Here is a 26,026-nt window from a genome sequence, read left to right on the forward strand (position 1 = left end):
TGAATACAAGGAGGCCACGCTTATGTTGACGTGACATTCGAAACAAATTGGGGTGCAAGCCACCCCAACTCAGCGCTGTTTTTTAGCTGTAATTATCGACTGCACACTCATTCAGCTTGTTGTAAGTATCACAATACTCGTAACCCACTGTAAACATGAAACTGTTTGCCCTGATATTTACATATGGACACCGCTCCTCTCTCAATAGTTTCCCTCACTTACGTGTGAGATTCACAGAAATCAAAAGTATTTGTCTCGAAGCTGTCAACATCATATCTGTAAACTAAATTCAGCCTATAGTGTAATTATTTGTTAGCTCTGCTGCAGGTGCCATTTGCGTTTGGATCCTGCCTTTAATCCTTGTACTTATATTTTCCTGTACCAGCAAGGATGAGAACTGCTGATATTGATTTGGTCTTCGGAGATTAATGTTGATGTTTTTAGTGTTGTTGCTCTTTGGTGATGCTTAGATTTATCTTAGCCAAACAACAATTCAGACAGGCGCCACGACTTTTTTTGGATAGTTAATTTGGCAGTACACAAGCTTGTGAGGGTTTATTTTTACCCGAAACACACAGGAAGTCACGAATCTCGACCACAACAAACCCACTTATGATGTCACCATATATCCACCTCTCACCATGATACACATAAGCAGGGCAGTGTGCGTGTGGGCATAGAGAGGTGAGCTTGTACGCTGAAGACCTGAGTCACAGCCCACACACAGTTATAAAAGTACATATGTAAAAAAAACAACAACAAAAAAATAATAAAAATAAAAAACTCTTCAATTACAAAAGACAATTAACAGAGGCATGGCTTCCAATTTACCATGAAAACCAGATAGCACTGAACTTCAGTTCATTACTTTGTAACCACAAATCACCCCATACGTTTCCCGTGGAAAAGCTGCAGTGCCGCCCGCACCTACACTTCCACAAGTCCAAAGCATCCAAGTTCGGGCCACAATGCAGTTTGTCTCTTCGACTGATATAAATATCTCACTTTGTTTTCCTTTTTAAATTTAGACTCACAAATTGACATTGGGCCAAACATATATAAAACTGACAACAGTTATAGTTAGGGTTGTAAATGCAGAACGGTGGAGGCAGAGCTCGCAAAACAGCTTTACCATCCGAAAGACAAATACGCACAATTAAAGATGGACCAGCTTTTGAAAAAATAAAATAAAAATGTAATAAAAAAAATAAACACATCTTTTACACAAGATCTGCAATATATTGAAATTACAGTCATTGATCAAATCAATAATAACAACTTTTACAATAAAGATGAAGAAAGATTTTATGGCCTCTTTGGCAACTTTAAATGATCGCACAATGGCTAATGCTACACTCACACCATTGTTGTTGTTAGCTTCATCTTTCCCAAAAGCAGTAGTATTTGTGATTTGCTTTCACCCACCCATGTTATTCATTAAATTTTAGTGACTCTTAGCCGTACATTTGAAATGCAGCATGACTAGATATATGATTCACTTCCACTTTTTGCTTTTCAGTCTGCCACAGGGTGGCAGACCTGTGGCATAAGATTGATGAGTGAACACTTTCAACCATCAAATCAAGCGTTGTCTGATGATATGACATGGACTTTGCTGCAGATGACAAATGACGATCGAAACAAAAAATGACATTTCAAATCTCATTTCTATCATCTTCACAATATATATTGTCACAACTTTACTATTTCCTGGTCACCACATCTTCCAGCTCATTTCCTCTGGTTGACCCTTCAGAGCTCTGTACAATCAAGACATTCCGATGGCTTCTTCCCTCTTGCCGTCCATTGTCGCATTTAGCACATTTATGCCAAGTATGCACATCTCTGTCTGACAGTTATTGTATTTCGTTTTTGTAGCTTCAGTATTTCCATAACTATTGTTGATCCCTATTCCTCACCACTGGAAACTAAAGTGCTCAAAGACTCTGTGCATTATTCGCACAATTGCCGTATCAATTACTGCACTTTATTTTGCTCTCGACTCTCCACATCATCTGTACAGCTGTCATACTTCAGTACTACAGTACCACACGAAACACTAGTCGTATCCTTACATTGCTGAAAGATTCTCTGTGCTTATATGTTATGTCCTAAATGTTCTTTTTGTGAAAGTTGATTGCTGCTCTAATAGTAGAGTGGCTCAAACCACCGGAGACTAATTCTTGATGTGTTTTTCAACACACAGTACTTGGCCAATAAAGATTATACTGATTCTGGTCATTGAAAGGAAAAAAAATCGGATTCACTCACAAAAAAAACCCCAACTAACTAACCAACTGCTGCAATGGTGAGCTCGGTATTTTAAATGAAGGGACATGCTGTCTTTGTGATCAAGTTGCTTGTTTAATCAGCGCCGGGAGAATAAAATAGAAGCCTCTAAATTGTTAGGATATACAGTACATGCATATTCATGACATATAACTTCTGCTTTTAAGTCATTACAGTAGTAAACACTGCAAACATACACAGGCACACACTCAGCAGGGTGTTGCTTTTGTGCCCGTTGAGCACTTCAGGAAACAGTCTCTTGCTTTAGGACACCTCAGCTGTAGGTCCAGCAGATGGTCCCTTACTGCGTCCTCTTCAGCTCTGTCTGTCCACATTTGCTGAATCTCATTTAATGTTGTCCATATTCTCCTTCCAGAATTGAACCAAGACTAAATGGTGGCAGGCGGCAATTTTATCTTTCCCACATGGCCAATGTTGCCCCATGATAAGATTTTTTTTAAACCACTGCTAGGTTTACCACCACACATCCACACACATTTTGGACGGCTGTTGTCTCAAAACAGGGGCCAACTCCTTAGACTACATTAACACAAACAGTAACTGAGCACTTTCCTTCTAATACAAAATAAGCATTCTGTATAATGCATTACCATTGTTATCCCTTGGCTTGTACCATTATAAATGTAAATAACTATCGATGCATTAATTAACTCATTCAGTACCAGCCAATTCTGGACCAAGTCTGAAAAGACGTTTAAAAACGTCTTTGGGAGTGAATGAGTTAATATCTGAAACAAACACAAAAATGGAGGATTTCCAAGAGTGAAAACTCTCCAGGCCCGGTTTTCAGCTTTTAAAAAATCTTGCTCCTCCTGAAATATTTAACAGCCTCTCTTCAGCCATCTTTATCTCAGTCCGTTCCTGGCCCACGCCCTGACTCAGCGACTGAAGAAAAGCAGGATTTTGCTAGTGTTGCTCTTTCCATTTGCCATTTATCAGAAATGTCATCACAATCATGCACAGATGACACAAGAAAATTCCGACTCATCAACAATTGTAAATGGTAAATGGACTGTCACAAAAAAAAAAAAAAAAAAACCTTTGGCACTCAAAGCGCTTTACACTGTTACCTGATTTTCGACTGATGATGCAACTGGGTTCAATATCTTGCTCAAGGACAGTTTGACATGACCACTATAGCCGGGGTTCAAACCCCCAACCGCTGGGTTGAGAGACGACCATTCTGCCACTCAGGCCTGCCCACCCATTTTTCAGTAGTATCTGTGTTTCCATGTTTAGCATAAACAAGTATCAAACATCTTTCTGTCAGAAGAGCTTTTCAAGTCCAAGACTATTTCCACTGCATATCATGACTTTACAGGCACCTTCTACTAAACCACTGCATTAGTACAAGTGGAGGAGCCAAAAGGTTAACACAAGTGGTAACACAAACCTGCCAACTACAAAAATCTTTTTTAAACAACAACAAAAAAATGAAAATAATGTTTTAAGGATGAAATTCTCCTGCAATCATGCTGAAAAGTAAAACAGAGACAATGACTAACGAGTCAAGTCTTGGGTTTCAGTTTGGTCCTTAACCCATGATTTCAATCACGGTCAGAATTTATAATGCGGTGTACAAAATCTCATTATAAAGGCACCCAAAAAATATGTTTACAAAAATGACAATGAACTACCCAAATCAAGATATATAAGAATTAGGGCCCCGCCTATATGAATGTTTTGCGGCCAATGACAGTTTTTGGCAGAAAAAAAATACACATTATTAATTGATCAGACCATTTATTAAAAATATATACATAATGCATAAATGAACACACCCCTCTCAACTGCAAATACAGTACATTGTTTAAATAATCATAATATTAATAATTAAATTACTTTCCTTTTGAGAATGCATTGTGTGGCATTTAAGTCATAAAGTCCAAAGGACATTCATCTGTCCGATATGTGTTTTTGTGTGTCATATTTAAAACATTTAGGTTTGATTTATGTTGATATATATCTATATCTATATCTATATCTATAGATATATCTATATATATATACCGTATTTTCACGACTATAAGGCGCCATTAAAAGTCTAAAATTTTCTCCAAAATGGACAGGACGCCTTATGATGCGGAGCGTCTTGTCTATGCGCTGAGTTCCAAAACCTGACTGACAGCCGACACGCTGTTTATATAGAGAAAAGGCGGAAGTGACTGTGGACAGGCATGCGGCAAAGAAGTCGGCCAATCAGTGAAGGGTGGGCGTGTATATATACATATATGGAGAGAAAGAGCGAGAAAAGGCAGACGTGAGTGACAGGCATGCGGGGAAGAAGTCCGCCAATCAGTGAAGGGTGGGCGTGTAAGTGGACGCTAAAGGGACGCGACAAGCAGGTACCAACACCTGTATAGAGTGTGGCTATGTGCATTGTTGCAAAACAACTTCGGTTTTGGTTTCTAAGAACCCCCGAAAATAAATTCTACAAAGAGACACGCCTACGAAGCTCAGTTCAAACTTCAAGCCATCGGTTATGCTTTTGGCATGCGTGCCCATCTCACAGCAGCGGTGAAAAACCAAGTCAAGCAAATGAACTCTGAGCTTGCCGTTATTCCCAGAGGCTTGACTAAAGAACTCCAACCGCTGGACATCGGCATCAACCGGGCGTTCAAAGTAAAGTTGCGAACGGCATGGGAACAATGAATGATCGATGGCAAACACAACTTTACAAAGAGTGAGAGGCAGCGCCGGGCGAGTTACGCCACAATTTGCGAATGGATTGTGGCTGCTTGGACGAACGTGTCTGCTTGCACTGTTGTTCGAGTTTTTGGCAAAGCCGGCATCATTTCTGTGGAGCCACATGGCAATGAGAGTGACTGACAACGAGAGGGAACACGGCGTTTTTGATGTATTACCGGTACTTGCACAATTGTTCAATTCTGATACAGAGGATGAGGACTTTGATGGATTTCTGGGTGATGATTGATCGAAAAACGTGAGTACATTGTACGATGGCTAAATAAAATACAACGGAACTCAGTTTTCCGTTGCCTTTTTAAAAACGTGTTTTTAAAATCTGTATGTCTTGGCATGCTACCGTATGCTACAAGCTAACGTGTTTTTAGCGTGCGCGCATGCATGCCGTATGTTTAAGCTGGCGTATGTTTTACCACTTTAAAATTGCGCCCAATCATACAGTGCGTTTTGTCTATGTGTAAAATACAGAAATAGCACCCATTAATGAGACTGCGCCCAACCATACGGTGCGTCGAATGGTCGTGAAAATACGGTACATATATTGTGTGTAAATTAGCAGAGGCTGACATTCCGTCACTGTTTCCGTCATTATTTCAGGCCAAGCTACGTGAGCCCAGTCCATCCCTCATCTGCAGCATCCAATCATCGTCAAAAATGTAATTTCCACGTCACACAAAGAAAAAAAATAAATTGATGATTGGTGAAATAAATATAATATGAGACACATCATTGAGATCTGTGGGACTGAAAGATACACAAAACTGTTTTATTTTTTCTGTATTTGACAGTAGTACCCGTAACGCCATTCTCAACGCCGTTTGGCTGTTGCCAACAACTCGGACGGACTGAGCAGGCCAGAAAAACTGGCAAAAGCTCACTGACAGACTCACCCAACTAATGATGCCCATCTCTGTAAAATAGCGACCTCCCGGTAAATTCCCTGCACAACTTGCATTGCTGACCAAAGTACCGGTATTGCTCTTAACAATTAGGAATTGATTTGTTTTGAATGACAGGTCCATAGAATGACCTTATTGAATAATGGCATCATGTATTCCATATTTAGAGATACAAGGTTATGTATAGATTTATGTGTAATAATATAATAATGAGACCAGAATCACTTGTACACAACTGTCAAATGGTTAGCATACATAATGGTCAAAATAATCAGCAAACATCTGTTATTTGGCCGATAATTGACCGGCCATAACCATCGATTAATCGGTCGGTTAATAAGAAGATGAATATCTTTGCGGTGTGACTCGAATTGGACTTGCGTCATTCATTGCATTTTGAGGCAGTCTGGATCGGTACTGCTACAAAGAAGGACAATATGGGTTCCGATAAACAGTCAGGACTGCTGGAATAATGATTGTTCATAATAAACTCCCAAGAGAAAAAAGGGGTTGTCAAATATGACATTTACATCCAGGCTTCACCGCAAAGTCTTGAAATAACCCAGAGACAGGATAAAATAAATAACAACAGAAATTATATCAAGGGCAGCTCAAGTAAGGTGAATCAAAGAATTTACCTCTGAGAACTTGAGCTGAAGGCTCGCAATTGAAATGCGCTCTTCTCCAGCCCCTCAATGTGCCTTCCCTTCCTCTGCGCCAACAGCTAAATTGACACTCTATTGCACTAGTACAGCTCATCTTACTATGAAAGGACACAAGACTGCATAGGAGAGCCGACACCTCTTGAGGATGCAACACTTCATCCCAACTCCAATACCTCCTCTTCCTAATCCTCCATTCACATTACCCTGCAGGAGACGCCTCCCCACCTCTGCCTTGACACAACCAACTGTGGCTTTTTAATGGCAAAGGCTATTCAGGAGCTACATGTTGATCACAGCCCATCAAGACCAAACATCCCAACAACGCCACTCAGAGACAACTCGAAAAGTCCGGAAGACCTCTCTACAAGGTTCCCTTTTAGGTACAGCGGTTACCACAGTGGACAGCTTATCATGTTATCAGGTTACAGGGTGCATGAAAGGGTTAATGTGAACCTACTGATCATGTTCGTGATTTCTCACGAGAATTAGGAAAAAGACACACTTCCACATTTTCAAATGATCACTTCTACAACATCCCGTGAAAAATCTCAATGTCCTATCAGTGGGGAGATTTTTATAACTGTCCCATGGGGTATGCATGTGTTCCTTGGAGGCTACCTGGTGCCTGCGGACACCAAGCACATCATACTCTGGAATGAATTTTAACCAGAACTGTTACGTAAACAACTAAAAGTACTTCTTTCCCTTACTACTACTAGGTTGAAATTTGGGATCTCTATAGTGGAGTCGTTCGTTTTCAACCTACTTTGTCCTTCTTTCCTTTCATTTTTATGCAAATATCTGTACTTTCTACTCCTTATCCACAAAATGCGATTTCATTTTGGATTATGTTCATCCCAGTTTATTATTGTTCAAAACACCAATCCAAAAAGAGAAATTGATATTTTTTTTGTGCCTTAATAAATTAAATTGGCATTTAGAAACTGCATTTTGCATTTCCTTGGGTAGTCTTTGGGTGATATTCAAATTGGTTTGGTGACCTTTGTATGTGATAAAGAACACAGAAATCAGGAAGGGGGCAAAAACTATTTCACGGCACTGTACCAAACAATAAAGGTGATAGTGATGACACGGCATTGAAGTTGGCCTTTTTGCACCATAACAATGTTTAAGGCTGTGAATGGCTGGGATAGGCTCCAGCACGCCTGCGACCCTCGTGAGGAAAAGCGGCTCAGATAATGGTTGGAGAATAGTTTAGGTAACTGGTCGTCATCAAATCTTCCGCTCCATGAAACACACGCTCATGCTCAGCAGTACTCATGGCTCTTTAATGAATTTGCCATGTAGGCCCACTCAAATGTGATCCTTTTTAATGGGCGTATACTGTATGTAGCTGAAACAGGGAGCCTTCAATGTATCATTTTAATAAAACATTATAATCATTATGGCTTTGATAAAAATATTTTTGCGGGGAAGTGTGGGAGTGCATAAGATGCTCTTGTGATGTGGCCCAAGCTTTTGTCCTTGAAGTCAAGTAAAAAATGTGAATAATTATTATTCTGTGAATGCGATATTAATCAGAAAACTGTGTTCAGACTGTTGGGGCAAAACATATTGAGAAGAAAATGTTTGACTTTTGTTCTTTTTAAACCATTACTTTTATATTTGTACTTCATTTTCAAAAATGGAGTTGACACTTTGACTGAAGTCTTTTTAAATCGCAATATTTATACTCGCGTAAGGAACAGGAATACTTTGGACATTTATGTTAACAATTTATGTTTAGGATTTGGTGCTCAATGGTCAGTGGTCTGAGTCGCGCTGCGAATGTGTTCACGTAAAAATGGCAAGTACTTTTTGTCTGCTTGCTGGCTAATGTTGAGGTGTCCTTGAGCAAGGCCCCATCCCCCAGCTGAAATGGCGCAGCACTATTTGCATGCCTCTTTCAATCTGAATCAGTGTTTGCATGCCTGCATGTGTGACTATATTGAATTAATAAAATTAACAAACATACAATGGTTAGCTTGCCTTGTGCGCATTGCACAATACAGTATTACAAGCACACATTCATCAGGCTACTGACATACAAGTATTTTTCACACTTCTCTGTGAGTCCCAGTTTACAAGCACTAGGTGCTATTTGATCTTTGGACAAACTGGGTCTCGTTCAACTGTGACTCAACAAGGTAAATTTGGATTCCAACTTGCTAACAGCGTTGGGCGTAACGCATGACAAAAGTAATGCACAACGCTAATATACAGTATTACGTTGAGGTGTTAACAAAGTCACATAACTTCCTCATAAAACGTTGGTAATATTGTTACAATTACTGAGCCAGGGAATGCATTACAGTATCAGGACTAGTGAAGTGAGGTTCATGAAGTCCTTCGAGCAGCTCTTCAATGTGAACGATTCAGTCTTTGTATTGATCCGTTCTTCGTCCCCTGCCCCTTTCTTCACTTCTGAAGGGAGCGTCTACAGCAAATGCATAAAAACTAAAAAAATAAAAATAAAACGAGCGTACCGCGTGCTTCGCATGACTGCTTTGGTGCCACGGTGAACTCAGAACACAACAAGGCATGGAGGGATGGAGCGTAGAGGAGACGTGGAGTAAACAACAGCAGTGTCGGAGGAAAATGGGGTCGAGGAGCAGTGGAGGGGCTGCCAGAAGAGTGGCAAGTTTAGCAAGGTCATGGTGAAGAAGGTATGCATTGTTACAACATCAGTGACTTTTAAGTGTTTTCTCTAAAACGGGACAAACATTCTCTGAAAGGACAAACCGCCTCAAGCTTGAAAAAGAGTCAGCAATTGTCTTTCTCAATGCTAATTTGGATGAACAGAAGCCTCAATGGCAGAAGAAAAATGAAACTGATACTTTGCTTAATATATGATTTGATGAACCATTTCATAGATGCCATCAGGTATTTTGGGAAAATATGTAAATTTTCCCGAACGGGCCGTTCCTGGGCATCACAATCATAAAATACAGTGGCTTCCTTATTCAATCAACAACTCCCAAATAATTCCTTTTGCTCATTAGATTATTTTTTTTTCTCTTTTGACGCACACAACGACACACATCAATCTCTCTTATGGGACCGAACACTCACAGACCCGGTGCGTTCATTGACTGAGGCTGCGTCAATGCGGATTCATCAATGTTATCGCAGAAAAATAAAAACTATCAACATTGTTTTACCTTGAATTTATATTTAAAACTGCCAAATGAGCCGCATCAACAGGCCCAGAGGCTATTATCTATGTGGCTATATCAGGCCTGCAGGCTGTGGGTTCCTGCCCCTGTTATAGACTCCACATATCCACATGAGTGATTGATAGTGGCATGAGTGTAATTCACTTCAAATAGAAGGCAGTCAACGTGCCAGTGCGAGCAGTTAAAGTGTAAAAGTGTACATGATGGGGACTCACTTTCAAAGCAGCAAAAGACTCCAGAGTCAGCATGCACACTGTCACTTGTCAAAAATGTTTGATAATGGTTCACCTTTTTAAACACTTGTATGGAAAGAATATTAAAGAGAGTGATGTGCGAGACACTGAATTAATTCTTATATCTTATCTAGTATCTCACCCGTAATGTAGTTCAAAGTAAAACCTGCAGGGTGTCATAAAAAGACATGGCATATTTGTTATTAGCCACAGGATTAAGTTGAACTTTGACACCCTCCTCATTCCAGGCTTTGTGCTTTCAAAGAGTCCTCTTAAGCCCTTATGTCACTGAGCGGTGAAGGTTTGCAAGTGTTTGAGCATGGCCCGAATGTTTTTGGTCTGGGTTTGTTCAAGATTGCAGTTACCGGTTTTTACATGAACTGTCACTCATATCAGATGTTTTCGCCATGCCCGATGTTCCTACCAACAACGTCATTGGATATGTGGTCCTATGATCTCCTGATGATGATGATGAACTTGATTTCCATGAAATGACATTTCTGCCCCCCAACCTCCTGACCGCCCCTTTCAAACGAACACACAAACATTCATGACTCTGGATGAATGATGAGCAAAATAGCAGCTCACGTGTGTGAGAATGCGCTGTATTTTCATCTGCAGGACTGCAGATAAAATCAGTGGCCCACATTTATAGGTGTGAACCTAATCCCAATGCATATTTTATGCCACATGCATTCAACTCTTGCAGCAAGTGACGTGTGTGACATTAGCATGACAGTTTGATGAAATTGCACACCCCTCCCCTCCACACACAGTTGCTCCAGTCAAACAGTCACCCCTCTGCCTTACCGCTTTTTGGGGGGCGGGGGGGGGGGGGGGGGGCAAAAACGAATTAAAATGTGTCTCAATTAGAGTATGTTCCTTGTGACACAAGAAGAGCCCCCATTTCATTATGAAAGCTTTGGATTTCTAAACTGCCATATATGAAAATATGGATTTCATGTCCTACAAATAGAGTACAAACCCTCTTAAACACTCAGCCGTACACGATCAGGATTTTAAAGCCGATCACCGATCAAAAAGTGAGAAAAAAGAAAACGATAATCAATTTAAACAAGTTGTTGCAGTCTACCCCCGCTATTTGCGGGGGATTGGGACAAGCCCAGCCCATCAACAGTCAATATCTGCATATAATTGTCACCCACTGAAAATGTATTGGGTAGAAAAAAATAATAATCAAACAAAATGAAAAATTCTCCCCCAAACCTGAAAAACACTCAATACATGGAGAAGGGAGTGGAAAAATAAAGAAATAAATGAATAGATAAATCACCTCTCAATGCCATTTGCTCCGGCTCTGACACGCTTCCTTACCAACCAGCCACAACTGGATGACAACTTGAACAATAGGATGACAATATATACACAAACCATCTTAGCCTTTTGGCCCCTCCCACAGGTGGTGAGCCCATGGAAAGGGGGACACACATTGCCTCATCGGGCTGAGCCCGGCTGGGCCCCATGGGGGTAGGCCACCAGGCGCTTGCCAGCGAGCCCCACCTCCAAACCTGGCCCCAGAGAGCGACCCCAGTGACCCGCGTCCGTGCAAGGGAAAATACGATCCAAATATCTTATTCGTCATACTGGTCTTTTAAACATTAATCCATTGCCATTTTTAAAGGCCATGTAAACACACCCAAAAACACAAATACAGTATGCCCCTAGTAGGGATTTTAAAAACCTGAATGAAACCCCCGTCAGTTACCCCGTTTCTAAACCGAATATTTGGTCACATAAACACGTATCGGAATACCTCCACTGAAAGGGACATTAGTTTGTCTTCTCTCTATGTTCTTACTCTAGCTGAAGAACAGGAAGTATTTGAATGTGGGCATCATTGCCATTGCGAGCCTAACTCAAATACATTGATTTCTCTGTGCCGTGTTCACGTTATTTTCTGCCTCGGTAAAAAATACAATGTGTAAAAGTTACAGCAGGGGTGCCCATTAGGTCGATCCTGATCTAATGGTAGATCTAAGACAGGTCCCAAGTAGATCCGAGGAGTGTCGAGGAGAAAAACAAACAAACAACCATTTGTGTGTCTTTGTACATGTTTGTAATAATTTTTTTTGTGTTAATGTACACTGCACCCTAATTATCTTATCAGTCTCATTTTCACCAAAAAAATATTAAAAAAATAAAATAAAGCAGGTAAATCTTGAATTTAAGGTGGTGCGTGATTACGTCACCGGAGGTTGTTAGCTCTCAGTAGTCTGCAATTGCAGTTTGTGATCAGAACTGTTGCGCTCTGTCTTTTATCGTCATTATTCTCATTCAGAGTTTGCTTCGTGTGCAATTCAGCGGGGGCACGGGCAAAGAACAGGAATGTAGAGGGCCCAGGGAAGTATTTTAAAACGGTACGTGTGAGCTACGATAGTTAACAGGCTGCAAAAGTGCGTCGCATGCCTCAGTTTCAGGCTGTTTCTCATCATGGCGTGCGTGTGCGTGTGTGTGCGCGCGCGTGTGCCGGTAATGGTAGATCCCAGGAGGTTACTTGATCGAAAAGTAGATCTTCGATCCAAAAAGTTTGGGCACCCCTGAGTTACAGAATATATGCCTTTGAGTATTGTATGCTCTGTCTTCATGTGTTGCGACCGCTTGAGTTCATATAAAAGTTCTCAGCATAACCTAGAGTCAAACCTCGGTTTTCGAACGTCTCGGTTCTCGACCAATTTGGTTTTCGACCAAAAATGTAGTTTTTTTATGCCTCGGATGACGAACAAATTTCAGTTCTCGAACAAACTGAGCGCACTTGAATGCGTCACTTGACTCCTCTCGCCTTCCTTACACGAGGAAGTGACGCTTCCTCGTGTAGCATTTAAAACAAAAAAAAAAACTCATTTTGAACAGACGTGTTCAAGAAAGATGTTTTTATTAAAAAGAGCGTGGTTTCGGTTTTCGAACAGCCTTCTGGAATGGATTATGGACGAAAACCGAGGTTTGACTGTACATGGTTAAATACACCATGCATAATACTCTTTTTTGAACGATAGTACACAACATGATAGTACATGATATTGTGATGCATATCATGACAGTTCAATCTTGTGCTGATGATGAGGCATATTTTCTCAGGGATTTTCGTGAACCGGTATTCAAATTTTTGGAATCTGGGATTGGCCCAGGTTTTATCATGACCCTGAACACATATACATTGTATCTCTACAACATATATACACACACACAACACATACTCAACTACTTACTACATATAATCCGACTGAACAGATTTAGACTGTGACAACACTAAATTCATTCATTTTAATGATGTTTTAAAAATCTTGTTTCATTGTAGAGCAGCATGAGCAAAGAAAAGTAGCAAGTGCTTTTCAAACATGGGTTACATTAACAAGCAGGACGCACAGAGACAAAACTTTGCAGGATGTTACATTTCAGCCCTCTGGCAACAGTTTCCATTAAACACAAAACTGCATGTCGTACGTGTTTTTGTTTCATCTGTGACAACAAAAAGCATGCCTCCCACTCAAGTCTCCTTCTGCTTGGTCAAACACATTTACTTCTCATTATGACCACAGGCTGTGAGTATATTAACTGCCATCAGGTGGAGTTAATGGAAAAACCATTAGCAGGAAGCGAAATATGAGTGGAAAGATGGAGGAAAACGTTGGTAAAGGTGGAGGAGGAATTGAGGAAATTCTGCAATCACATGATAATGATGATTAATACAAATAAGTACTGTTCAGGGTCGAGGCTGAGCTCATGTCTAACATCGGTGACTTTGGCTGAGAAGCAGGGCACATGGAAGGTCACTTGTCAATCACTCAACACATATGGACAATTATTATGAACAGTATTAAGTCTCCAGTGAGCACACAATGCATGTTTTGGGACTGTGGAAGGAAATTTAAGAAAAGCGAGAAAAGTGGGAAGAGAACACGCAAACTCTACGAAGAAAGGTCAAGGCCACGATTCGATGCCAGAACTCTGTTGCCATGAAGTTATATTTGCTGAAATATTTTTTCATGGATGAAAAACCCCCCAACATTTATTCAGATGTAAAGTTATTCCTCCATTTGGCAAAAGAGGTTATTTCCACACTCGGCAAAACAGAACAAAGAACTTCCTTCTGGTTCACCCAAAGGTTAAAGTAAAAAAAAAAAAAATCAATTTGACTGAAAACGTTTTATGCTTAAAATGACTGTGGTCAATTAACCCAAATTTTGCAGTGCAAAATTATTTTTTTAAATAATATTGGACTTGACACGTTTAAAAAAAAAAAAATCTAAAGGCCAAAAACGGTGCAATGGAGGCATTAAAGTAAACAATGGGCGTCACTAAAGAAGGGATTTTCTGATTTTTTTTTAATTTTATGCATTTTGATGAATTTTAATGGGTACAAGGTGCTTTCTAACGGAAACATATGTGTCCTAGAATCTGCATTTGTTGGGATAAAGCATTTAGAGAAAATTTGAAGAGGACATTTAGAATGCGGTGCACATTTTCATTTGTCGCCTCATTCACGCCACATATTTTTATTCTATAGCACTTTGAGATTGCTGAAATATTCATACAACTAAAATTGAGGACAACCATTATGTTTTGGGAGAAATGTACAGCCTGCAGTTTTTAGTCAAGTTGACCTTTTTGACTTGCAGATATGCTATGTGTGTAAAGACCTGACACATGAATTGTATATGGATAGTCTTGACGAGGGGTGGGCAATAAGTACAAATAAATAAATATCTCCATATTTTTTTCAAAAAACTCACACACAATAATTTCTTGCTATTCTACCAAAATATTGCAAACGTGCATTTGCTCCACAGAATAATTATGGATGGACAAAGCTCTTGTTTTAAATTGCATCAGACATATTCTGCAACATTGTACATGAGTATTCGACAGTAATATTTAATATGAGGTGATTTATGCCACATATGCCACCCTGGAATAGGTTATTTGTGAACAGCCCTTAACGCAGACAGTAAGCTGTTAGCGCCATTATTCCATATAAATTCGAAATGAACACAAATGCAGATGCGATACTTTGACAGTTTCCGAAATGTTCCTGCACATACTACACATGTGTTAAATTTGCTGTAAGTGCATTCGAACCGAATCTTAAGAGAATATGGCAACATTTCCGAAATGTTCCTGCACATACTACACATGTGATAAATTTTCTGTAAGTGCATAAGAACTGAATCTTCAGAGAATATGGCAAACGTTTAGCCAGGACATCACTTTATTGCCATTTCCACATACTTTGAATTCAGAAACACCATCTACAGACAAAAAAGAAGGATTTGCCATAGAAGACCCACTGCCAGTCATCATGTAATTTTTTTTTTCCTGGAAGATCTTGAACAGAAACCACTCACAACAACCTCGGTGGAATACGGACCATCACTATGGAAACACTACATGGATGTCATTTTGAAAAAAAAGTCAAAAGAGAACACACTCAACAACTCTGCGTCCACTTAAACACTATAGACACCACTGTTAGCATTAGGTTCACTCATGAAGATGAAAAAGACAAATCCATAGCCTTACGAGTGTTAAGATAAGATAAGAAAACCTTTATTAGTCTCGCAATGGAGAAATTCCCGATTCACAGCAGCAAAGTTATGAAAGGAAGAAGTAGAACAACAAAATATAGGAGCTGCTGGAAAGGCAGCCACTCTCGCGGCGCCATTTTGAAGTCAAAATAACACAACACAACACAACACATAGGACACAGACAGTCGTGCAATCTTCACCACTTTTCTGCATACACTTTGTTGTCTGAAGCAGTTCTAGATGAAAGAGGAGAGGATCAAAGTGTCCTTTCACCAGTGGATCAGAGACGTCATGCTGAAAATGTGCACACGTCTGCTACAAGCTAAGTTTTGAAAGTTAAACATCCATCCAAAAGAGAAGGGACACATCAAAATAAAAGTGTACAGGAAAACCCACACGCACTGACCCATACCTCCTCGGGACCTCGAAACGATCCCCACACTGTCAGTGTTCAGAACGCGACATGAAAGGGGAACAATAATTACAGACCTGGAAGACAGAATACAGGAGAAAAAGACCGCACTGAAAAAAATGCAAGAATCCACAATGGGCAAGAGCCAAAGGAGCAGGACAGGTCAAAAATAAAAACAAAACAGCACAGGGAGGGGGGGGGGGGGGGGACAAACAAATAAACAAGAACACAGGGCGCGGCAATGCTGCCATACATAAGAGGAGTCACAAATCGCATCCAAAGACCAATGAAGAAAATAGAACGTCAACACACCCGTCAAACCCCAGACTACAACATTCGGTCAAATACTGGCTCACTCTAAAGACAAGGGAGGAGGCTTTATGACAAGAAAGAGGGACCATAAATAGGAGTGTGGAAAGGCAGCAAGACAAACAAGAGCAATAAAAAAGAAGCACAACAGAAACACCATATATCAGCCATCACTGAACGCTGCAAAAAGGAAAACCACATTATGGACTGGGCCAGACTCTTCCACAACGAGAGAACAAACACCAGCGCTGGGATTGACATATCTTTTTTTGGAGGGTCGGTACACCGCCAAAATATTTCCTGTGTTTGTGTACTGTATTAAAACAGACTGCAATAACAATACAGATCTAATTTGTTGAGTTTAAACTTTGACATAGTATTATCAGACTTTTTTTGCTGCTTGTGAAATGCGGTCACGCTCTTGATTTGTTCACATCCTGCACATCTCCTGGAGTCTCACAGAGCTCGACAACTTTTGCATTAGTACCACTGCTGCAACCGACTTTTTCAGTAGGTGGCACCAGCACAGACCTGGTCACACCCTTTTTTGTGTCGGGACAGCATGACCATACTTGCTGAGACAAAGTCGTCTCAGCTGTCTTATCATAGTTTCGTAGGATGTAAAGGTTGAACTTGACAGCAACTGAAGACATATTTGTAAGAATATTTTACTGTAACAAGAACTTTCTAAGCAGCGGCTAAAAATAGGTCTGTTATTTTATAAATTAAAAAAAATAATACATAAAAGAAAATAATACCATGGCAAAAACTTAAGTAAAAAGCAGTGAAATAATTACTGACAGTTAAACAACTTCATCTATCCATTTTCTAATCTGTTTATTCTCACAATGGTCGCAGGTGTGCTGGAGCCTACGCCAGCCATCTTTGGGCAGTAGGTGCGGTACGCCCTAAACTGGTAGCCAGCCAATTGCAGGGCATACATAGACAAACAACCAATTACAGTCACAATCACACCTGTGGATAATTCAGAGTGCTCAATCAGCCTGCTATGCCTGTTTTTGGAATGTGGGAGGAAGCTGGAGTACCCGGAGAAAAACCACGCAGGCACAGGGAGAACATACAAACTCCAGGTTCTATTAGTTAGCATGTGTGTGTGTGTGACTGCGTGTGTGTGTGTGTGTGTGTGTGCGTGCGTGCGTGCGTGTGTGTGTATAAATATATACATATAAAATTCAAAGTTTGACTATTTGCTAAAACAATAAAACGTATCATTTTCAACTATCAATATTTTGTTTTTGTTGTGTATTCAATTAAATATAGGTTCAATGTGATTTGCAAATCATTGTTTCAATTTTTATTTATGACTAACACAATGTCCCAACTAAATTGGAATTGGGTTTGGATTAAATTACAAGCATCTAAATCAGGGGTGCCCATTAGGTCCATCCTAATCTACCGGTAGATCTAAGACAGGTCCCAAGTAGATCCGAGGATTGTCGAGGAGAAAAACAAACAAACAACCATTTGTGTGTCTTTGTACCTGTTAGTTATATATTTTTTTGTGTTAATGTACACTGCACCCTAATCATCTTATCAGTCTCATTTTCACCCAAAAAATATTTTAAAATAAAATAAAGCAGGTAAATCTTGAATTTACGGCGGCGCGTGATTACGTCACCGGAAGTTGTTAGCTCTCAGCAGTCTGCAATTGCAGCTTGTGATCAGAACTGTTGCGCTCTGTCTTTTATCGTCATTATTCTCATTCAGAGTTTGCTTCGTGTACAATTCACTGAGGGCACCGGCAAAGAATAGAAATCTAGGAGGGCCCAGGGAAGCACTTTAAAACGGTACGTGTGAGCTACGATAGTTAACAGGCTGCAAAAGTGCGTCGCATGCCTCAGTTTCAGGCTGTTTCTCATCACGGCGTGCGTGCGTGCGTACGTGTGTGTGCGTGTGCGCGCGTGCCGGTAAGGGTAGATCCTGGGAGGTTAGTTGATCGAAAAGTAGATCTTCGATCCAAAAAGTTTGGGCACCCCTGATCTAAATACTGTGAATAGTCTAAAGGGGGGTTCACACGGCACACATTTGCTCCGGCGCTGCACCGATGTATTTTGTTGCGATATATTTTGCACCGCAGCAAATTGTGTGGAGCGTTCACACGTACAAAGCCGCTGAGCGTGTCTGCACCGGCACAGCGTCGGTGCAGCCCCACTTGCGTTCACGCGGCAGTTTCTGCAGCGGAGCAAAACGACAGAAAACAAATGAGCTGTCGTGTTGGTTCTTTTTAAAACGTATACACAACTCGAGCGACTACTGGACAGGCACGTCCTTCTCCTTCTCGGTCTCCGTGCCTTCTGCTCGAGAGTGACCGCCCCCGAAAACGTAAATCAACGATGACTTCAATGACACTCAGAAAAGCAAACACGTAATGCGCCAAACAGAAAATCAAGAGAGGAAATCACAAAATAAATTATATGGGTGGCGGGGGGTTGTGAACACACAACAAAGGAACAAACTACACAAACAACTCAGAGACAGTCCAGTCTCCTACAAAAGGAAAGATGTTACCAGCCAAGTCTTGTGCCGTTATTAAACAAACACATGACGGAAGTCCGACAGAGCGCGAAAGCAACGCATTCTCGCCGTACGTAAACTCTTCACAAGCATTTGCTCTAGAGCAAATTTTTAAACCACCTCCCTGAGGTGGATCAAATTTGGTCCGGTGTAAGCTGTTTTCCGGGGCTACGCCGGAGCTAATTTGCACGTGTGAACGCTCTACTGGGGCAGCCCGGGCGTAGCACCGGACCAAATCTTGCCGTGTGAACACCCCTTAAATAACACACACAATAAATTTTCATGTTTTGAATTCACGATTGCTTAATACAAGTTAATAGTTTGAGACCCAAACACCCATACACATCAAGTGTTTTATAACAGTAGTAGTAAAAGTATTTATAATCCCACATGTACCACTGAAAATAGCCAAGCACACAGTCTCCGTAGCCAAAATGCGGAGTAGGTCGTGAGCGCCCCAGTTAATGGGAGCGAGCTGAATGGAAAGCCATCCTTTATAAAAGCAAATAGTGCTAGTTCAGTTAGATGGTTATGAATATGGCAAAGTACAAATCCAGACTTTATACAGGAAGGTTTTAACCTGACATGGGTTCCGTCTTCTGTGCGCAGTTTGACAGAAGTACACAAGAGTTGGAACGCTTCTGCGGTGTGTATCAGTTGGAGCGTTACAACACACTCGCAAGGAGCGACCAGAGGGAATTTTTACCAACGCACATTGAAAAATGGGTACATTTGCGAGCATATTGGCTGCACTGTCGAGCCCTGGTTTAGCCCCCTTTGTCCATAAACACTAGTGACCGCCTCCCCCCCCCCCCCCCAGTTACATACATCAAAACTCTACGAATCCACAAATGTAACCTGTTCTGAAAATCTGTGCAAAACGTTCTAAAGTGAAAGTTGAACATTTACCTGCCACAAAGAAATAGAAAAATTCAAATAATAGTAATAATATTAATAAAATTTACCTTTGCCTGTAGATATTACCCCAAGTGTTGCTCTTTTTGGTTATTCCATAGAAGTTCTAAGTCTTTCAAAGATCCATTTCAAATCAAGGCTAACACTCTTAGGAGGCAGTCTGTATTGTTTTCAATCCAGAAGTTGCGTGCATACTTGTATGATGCGCGCACAAAAAACCAAACTGTGCCCCTGAGATGACAGAGACAACCGTACGTGCGCTGGTACCGGAGCAGACGAGATTGACTTAAATTGTAGCGCTTGGAACGAAGAGACTGCCTTCAAATACAGAATTTTCCCGGGATGGAACACTATTCCTGAGTTGGAGCAGTGTGGACGTTGCTGTCGAACATAATCTTTGGTTCACACGTTATTTACCATACGGTAACTGGGAAGCAAACGCTCACTAAAACATCTTCGGATTGAATGAGAGAGGTTGTCTGTGCCAACAGCATTGCGCCGCATCGCAAACACCACCAGGACCACCACCTTCCCACAAAGCCCCGCCCTCTCATATCAAGCTTAGCCAATAAACAGCGGCGGCTGCCTGTTATTTCCCAGCACCAATGGTCTCTCTCTCTCTCTATCTCTCTCTCTCTCCTCTCTCTCTCTCTCTTTCTCTCTCTCGAACGCACTCATCCGCCGCCCGATTCCCACGCACGCACACACACACACACAAATAGCGTTGCCATTGCCAGGAGAAAGACCCGACCGAACTACTGTACTGTACATCTATTTTACACGGAATCGAAATGTATACAATTTGAATCTAAATAACAATTGCCTCTCTCATTTATGTCCATAGTTCATGACACCTGAAATGTATTTGATTCTAATCCAAGGTCCTTTAAATCAGTGTTTTTCAAACCTTTTTAAGCCAAGGCACACTTCTTTCATTGAAAAAATCTCGCGGCACACCACTGGCTGAAAATGTGAAAAAAAAACGCTTATTTTAACAATTAACGTGTTATGTTGTTAGTATGACCGTTTTTAACATTGAAGAATAATGTTATAACAGCTTGAATTGGAATCAAATGAGCACAAAGTATTTTATAATCTTTCATGAAAAAAGTATTTTATAATCTTTCATATTTATTGTTTCACTGTCACCCTGCATTCATGCGGCACAAATTTGCTTGTCTCTAGTGGTCGAAACACAAGGCAATTGGCTAGCTGTTGCTGCTACTTAGCGGTATAGGAGGGTACTACACGATTACTTTCTAGGCGACAGACCGCACTGGCATACAAATTGGATATTTTATTGTGGCACACCTGACAATGTCTCGCGGCGCACCAATGTGCCGCAGCACAGGGTTTGAAAAACACTGCTTTAAATGGTGGGAGGTGTGTGCCATATAAAGACCCTTGAAATATGATGGAGCACATAGATTCTATGGTGTCAAATTCATTTTTGTCATGGGTCACATTTGAGTTACCATTTCCCTTGGAGGGCCATTATCAGAATCAGAATCATCTTTATTGGCCAAGTATGTAGAACACACAAGGAATTTGTCTCCGGTATAAGACGCTGCATTAGTGTCATCGTAAACAAGGACATGACAAATAGGTATGGAAGGACATTTCATAATTTAAGTGAACCATGGTGCGGTAGTACCACCCAGTGAAAACTGTGAGACAATGTGCAAAGTATCAAGCAGAGCTAAAGTGAACTGTGGTAGAATACAATACTATGACAGTTTGTACAGTTGGTGCAGAAAATCATTGAACCATTTTAGAGTGACCAGTAGCAGCATTTGTTGTACAAGAAGAGTGACTACGTCAGTGACTGTTTAGGGAGTTAATGGCTCGAGGGAAGAAGCTGTTTAAGTGTCTGCTGGATTTGGTGCGCATGGATCTGTAGCGCCTGCCTGAGGGGAGTAGCTGGAAAAGGTGGTGGGCAGGGTGCGGGGGATCCAGGAGGATTTTCCGTGCCCTTGTCTTGATTCTTGTGTGTGTGCAAGTCCTCAAGAGTGGGTAGGGCGGTGCCAATGATTTTTTTCCGCCGTCCTAACTGTCCGTTGAAGTCGGATTTTGTCCTTTTTTGTGGCGGCCCCAAACCAAACCGTGATGGAAGAACACAGGATTGATTCGATGACTGTCGTGTAGAACTGATGTAGCACCTCCTGTGGCAGGCCATGCTTCATTCATTATGACTGAAACCAAATAAAAAAAGTAAATAATAACGGTTCAATCAACTATTGTTTAAGTGACTGTAATGAGGGGTTTGGTTACAATAAAATGCCTACAATATGTCTCTTATTTATTACATATGAAAATATTCAATTTTGATAGAGATTTTACCAAGCATCATCAAAATTGACATGCTTGATTTGTGGACCACATAAAATGATGTGTCTGGCCGGATCTGCCCCCCAGGCCTTGAGTTTGACACCTGTGACATAGAAGAATGTTGCCAACAAACTTGGCAAATTTGAATGATTACAAAAAATCACGAAGTAATCCTTCCATGCTGACTGACGATCCTATTCAGAAGGCCGTGGAAAAACGGGAATAACTGAAGAAACTACAGTATATCAAATGTGTCACGGTTCTGTTTTTGGTCTGGCCAGCAGGTGGCATGAGCGGACTTCTGGTGCACACCTGCTGCCAATCTATGATTATGAGACTCTGTATTTAAGGACTCTTCTGCTGTGCACCTGTTGTCAGGGTATTGCCTTTGCCTTGCTCATAGACTGATTTGCTATAGACCTCGTCGTGTTTCGCTTTTTGAACTCTCGGTACCAATGGTTTTGTAAGTATGGTTTTGTTTTGTGATTTGGCTTTCGCTTGCGTGTATTTGTTACATTATTTTTTGTTTGTCTTCGCGGTCCTTATTTTCCTCCCTTGCCTTTTGTGCAAGTGCTTTTTGTTATTCGTTTTTGTGCCCTCTGGTCCTTGTTTTGACCAGCGCTTTATGTTACTTCTTTGTCGGTGCGATTTTAGTATATTGAAACCTTTTTGCTACGGAGACCTTGTCTGGTGTCTACACTTTTGGGATCCCAACTTTATTCGGTTTGCCCGAAACGTGACAAAATGAGGTTTCAAAGTTGAGAGCAAATTGTCTCCGCTTCTGCTCTGAATCACCGTTTGCGTGTCTGCTGAAATTAGGCCTGCCATATTGTTAGCTGTCAATAAAATACAACTACTGTAGATGGCAAGTACACTACAGGAAACTGTAGCTTGCGTCTATGATGTAAAAATGCCATGTATTGGAGGTTCACCTTCAAAAAGCAATTGATACTGTAAATGATGTATGTACCTGTATGTCATCATCAGTCCGTCATTATTTCAAGATGAACCAATCAGTTATTCTGTCCTTGTTATTTTAACCTCACTTCCATCATCGTTAAACTACAATTCGTCACCGCAATTTTAGGACCGGCTACCAGTCCGTCATCTTCCACGCTTTCGGACATCAGATTTTCTTTTTCCGTCTCCGCCGACGATGTTGACAGCCTATCTGTGTCAAGAGTAATATAACATAACATGCAGGGGCTGCACAAAACGCACACACCGCTAAATAAAGTTAAAACACACACACAATTTTTAATGTAGTTCATGGTGAATCCGATGACAGAAAACACAAAATTACAGGACTGACCTTGCCGTAATGATCACCGCTAGAATCGAGAGCCATTTCATCCGGACGCCAGTTGAACCGTAACACCTGAACGACCTAAAAAAAATGAGCAAATTTGGTTAAAGGGAACCAAGATTTGGTTAGCAGCCAACACAGGTAGGTCACCGGATTGATCAGCAATGGTCAAGCTTTTTTTTTTTTTCCTGTCGGATAATGAGGAGACCCTCATCTCTCTGCTCGGAATCAGTTGTATTCACCCCCACGACCAAACGCATAAGGTGTGTGTTTCCATCGGCCGCCAATAAAATGGGAGTCTGTCAGTGATGGACTGATTGGTCTTTCAGTAGTGACCCAGTTGGTAATAATTCCAGTCATGCATGGAATAAAACCCTCTCCCATCAGTGCTTAGTCGGTCATTCCCATCATTAATCAATTTTCAGCAAAACGGGCATCTGTCAGTGACGGATTGACGGTCCTTCCTTCAGTGTTGATGGAATGCTTATGCGTATGCTTATGTTGCAGCTCCGCGTGGTCTGGGAAAATAAATTATAAGTGTTCGATTGAAGTCTGTTATTCGTCTCACGAACGTGTATTACTTCCGTTCTGTTTCTGACTGTGCACTAGATAGTGTTGCAACAAAAATACTGTCGAGATGGAAAAAGGAAGGAGAGCAGTTCTCTAATGGAGACTACAGTGAGCTGTATGAACTAATATTGTACTGTTAATCGCCTGTCAAGAAAATACAGTGTTTGGTTACACTCTGGCCTTGTTATTTTTCTTCCCAACACCACTTCTTTCATCAGACCTTGTGCAATTTAGGTGATTAGCATCCGCCTTCTTCAGAGACATTTGTGAGCACTTAGTGTGTCAGGCGGAATGCGTGGAAAGCCCAGCGACTCCCAAACTACACAGTATCTCAAAGTATTTTGTGTTTGATTGTTCAATTGTAGTTGGAAATTTTAAGATTGTGATTTCAAAGTATTAAAAGATTTTTTTACATAATGTATTTTTCTTCACTCAAAATATGCGAGCTAATATCGTCGTTTCAGATGTCAAAAAGTGTTTTTGCGGCTCCCAGCGTTGTCCTTTGCGTGGAACCCCGGTCGAAATGGCTCTTTGAGTGTAAAAGGTTGCCGATCCGTGAGCTCGATACAGGGGTCTCATACTACTCAATGGCTCACATTCCTGTGTTCTCTGCTCCCTGAAATAGAGTACTAAAATTATGCTTTTGAATCAGATTACAAGAAGTACTTTTCTTTTACTTATTGGATGTAAAATATTTCAAAAACAAAGAAATAAGCGTTGTTTAACAAGATTGTTGTTGTGTAAGTGGACAAAACAATATACATAGTCAGATCCAAAATATTGGCACACAGACACAATTCTCAGATTTTTGCTTCAAACAGCACCACAATGGATTAGAAATGAAATGAGCAACATGTTAAACTGCCAGACTTTCATTAGAGAAGACTTATTTTCAAATCAGATGAACGGCATGACCACTTTTTAAGTGACCAAAAGTAATAGGACAAATTAACAAGCATAATTAAAACTTTCAGTCTTTAATACTGTGTTGCAATTCCTTTGCAATCAATTACAGCCAAAAGTGTGGTTCGTATAGACATCACCAGACACTGGATTTCATCCCTTATGATGCTCTGCAAATGTTTCTGTCACGGTTGCGAGGTGGTTGTAGACCCCAAAAAGCAGGCAGGAGGGAGGAGCAGGGTGTACTTGAAGTGTATTGAAACAGAGAAAACTAAATCCAAAACAAACATAGTCCAAAGTAGCAAACAAAAATCACAACTGAAGCTAAAACAGAACCGTGGCCTAAACATGACCGAAACAAACCTGACAGCAGCAGACAAACAGCAACAAACAAACATGACAGTAGCCAAGCGCAAACAACGACCAGACACTGAGTGTTTGGGCTGGGAGTCCTTTTAAAGCCACTAATTACCTAACGACCAACAGGTGTGCAGCTGCAGTGAAAAGCCCCACAGTGCCACCTGTTGGTCACAAACCGAAACATGACAGTTTTCATTTTTAGTTTTTTTTAATTTTTTTTATGTGAAACAAGTATTGTTCCGCATATGCTTCATCTTGCTCAAACATGATGCTTCAGGTAGTATTCATGATGCATACACTATGTCAAGAGTACTTAAACAGAACAATGTAATAATATGTCCCACGACTGATTGGGCAACAAGAGTTTGAATTTTTAGAACTTATCAAATATATCACTTAACTAAAATTAAAATTGTTTTCACTAAATTGCACTGGAAAAGAAATGAACTGCAATTCTTCCTACAAACGTCAACATTCAGTTGAGACATTAACTATATAATTTAATTGTGAAACAGTATTCTGTTAATTCAGTGAATTATTATTAATATTTTGTGTAATTAAAGGGCATCCATTTTGTCTGTCACAGTGTATGATAAAGAAATTGCAGAAACTCCATCGCCACACACAAACACACAAACACACACACACACACACTCACACGCACTCTTTTTATTTAAGACGCTTGTGCTATGACATCTGGCAACTCATCAAATATTTAAAGATATGGTTACCCAATAGCCAACATGAAATCTCCAGCACGCACAAATGAATGTGACGTGAGTAAAAAATAAAAATAAATAAAAATAAGGCATAACCCTGTTAGCAAAAAAATGAGCAAGTCAAGTCATCATTAGC

At 40.7% G+C, this 26,026-nt stretch overlaps 1 protein-coding gene across 1 annotated transcript in view; it reads right to left on the minus strand.

Moving 5' to 3' along the window:
* large2 (LARGE xylosyl- and glucuronyltransferase 2) overlaps nucleotides 1-20,150 on the minus strand; it is a 102,682-nt gene extending 82,532 nt beyond the window's left edge. The window contains exon 1 of the mRNA XM_086106805.1: nucleotides 19,755-20,150. The gene's annotated coding sequence lies outside the window, so the exon portion shown is untranslated. The remainder of the gene's footprint in view (nucleotides 1-19,754) is intronic.
* Nucleotides 20,151-26,026: the final 5,876 nt, after the last annotated feature.

The sequence above is a fragment of the Hippocampus guttulatus genome, chromosome 3, assembly GCF_054856545.1.
Source record: "Hippocampus guttulatus isolate MCC_2025c chromosome 3, RoL_Hgut_1.0, whole genome shotgun sequence".
NCBI lineage: Eukaryota > Metazoa > Chordata > Actinopteri > Syngnathiformes > Syngnathidae > Hippocampus > Hippocampus guttulatus.